Source organism: Eufriesea mexicana, unplaced genomic scaffold (assembly GCF_001483705.2).
Source record: "Eufriesea mexicana isolate 0111107269 unplaced genomic scaffold, ASM148370v2 scaffold1674, whole genome shotgun sequence".
NCBI classification, from domain to species: Eukaryota; Metazoa; Arthropoda; class Insecta; order Hymenoptera; family Apidae; genus Eufriesea; species Eufriesea mexicana.
The window spans coordinates 1-2,384 of record NW_016909769.1 but is presented as its reverse complement, the minus strand read 5'-3'; positions in this window follow the sequence as shown (position 1 = coordinate 2,384).

The following is a 2,384-nucleotide window of genomic DNA, read 5'->3' as shown; positions in this document are numbered from 1 at the left end:
TCTTTCACGAATAATATCTCGTATTCATAATATTATTAATATAATTATATTTAATAATGTAAAAGTTAAATTATAAATATTATAAATATACGCAAAGTATACTAATATAATGTTGTATGTAATATATAGCAGTATAGTCAAACTCAAGATTATCAATTGTCTGCGCTTATTTTAAAGAAAATCTAGTATATGTAAATTTATCTTTCAAATCTATTTTTTGAAAATAGAGTTTGTGATTTGGATAAATGGTTCGATGAAAATAGACTTATTAATACAAAATTGATTTGAAGTAATTCAACACGGTTATAAAGCAACGTGATAATTTTCTTTAAAAGCTTTTCCAATAACAGCGTTAATTGCATATACTCTATCATTGAATATACCTTCATTGCTGCAATAAATACTCAGAAAATTATTTTAATTGACTTTCCAAACTAAATATAATTAATTTTCACCTGTCTTTTAATATTTCACCAATATGGACGATTTTATTTTTACTTTCATATTTTCCTATTGAAGATATAATGTAATAGTATTGGTTACTTCACCGATATAATATACAATATTTAATACATCATTTTTACTGTATTAATTTATAATATATGTAGGATGGCAAAACTGGTCTCGAGACACCGAAAATTCACGAAAGAACAAGAACACAATAACACAAACTCAAAACTCGTAAACTGATTTATAAAGAACACCAAGGTAACGAAAACACACAAAGGCGCACTCTTTTAAAACTCTCTTCCCAACACCAAGCGACTCACGCTCGTGCTGGTCACAACCGATTTCTAAGGACTCTGTTTTGGTTGTCAAGGACCACGCTTTTATGCTTTCCTTAACCTACGCTTCACCTCCCCGTAGAGGAGTCACGCAACTTAATTTTGTTATATAGAATAACTTTTCCATTTGCTTCTAGAAGATATCGATCGCTTTACAATTTGTTTTTGTTGGCAATAGCCGATTTACGATTATATATCGTCAATAGGTCGTCCTCAATTGGCGACGGTTAATGACGAACCAAATTTCCTGAGGAAGGTTGTGAAGTGGACTGTATTTCACGTAGTAGTTTCGGATAACTCTTCTGAACTCTTCGAATGTTATTGACTGACTGACTGGTACTGACCTAACTAACTTGTGCGATGCACGATCTTTCGGAGCCGATGGTTTCTAAAGGGAAATCGGTTTTCCCATTGGTGATTGACAGGACCGAGGGTGGGCCCTCGGTCCGCGAATCAGATGCCCCCAAAGAAGGGAGGACCGTCTTCCCCGACCAGGTCTGCCGGTGGAGGAAGCCTCTCCCTCAAAGGGGGTTGCTGGTGGGCCACCCTCACATTCGTGACCCTTCCTGAAGGACCCGTTACTTTATGGCTCCGAAAGTCGCGACATCGCACATGGCCTGGTCCCTTTCTTTGCGGGCCTATTGTCAGCCAAATCCTAAGTGCTGTTGCCTGCTTTCTAACATTAATGGCTAAAGAATGCCTCGTGTCCGGTGACCCGAGGGAAATAAAGAATTGTTTGAAAATGCATTGAAAATGAAGATAGAAAGGACACGGAACTTGAACTAAAACAGCAATTAGAATCTGGCTGCCAGAAGACCCTAACGGTCTTCTGGGTCTATTCTAAACAAAGGGCCGAACGAAATACCGGAACGACATTCTAAAGCTCAACAGCGATTTCTTTTGGTATCCTACATATATAATATATAATTTTTACTCATGGTATAATATAATAATACGAGTTATTTTGGTTTTATACTTGAACTATTTACGAGATAAATTTCACTGCTTACAGATTTGAAGAGTTGTGATGAATGTAATGTATGTACATACGTAATAAGATGGTATCGTTCGGCGATCGACAGTTGCTGAGAACGCTTATCGTTTAAAATGTAATAACGTGTCATGCCAGGACTCGTGTTAATCGAATGAGCCTAAAAGATTAACGTCAATAAATCATACTACTGTTTTTTCATGTTGTAATCCAGTATGATTTTTCAGAGTCAGATTAGGTGTCAAACGTGAAGGATCGAAGGTATTATTTATGGGTTACGCAGGGTATATCGAATGGTGGAAGTTACAGGGTGGGCCATTTAACGAGAACACATTAATTTTTCTCGTTTTTAGTAAATTTATTTTTTCTGACTTTAATGATACGATTAATTTTAACAAAAATCAAGCGTCATTATCGTCTTGTTTTGTCATATACTACCATTTGTGACAAAATAATTTTGTATTATTTCTGCAATAACTAAACAATTAGATATAACTATAAATAATAACATTACATTTCATAAAGATAATATTATTATTTTGTAATTAATTAATTGATTCAATAATAGTAATTAAATAATTAATTAATAATCAATGAATAATCGTATT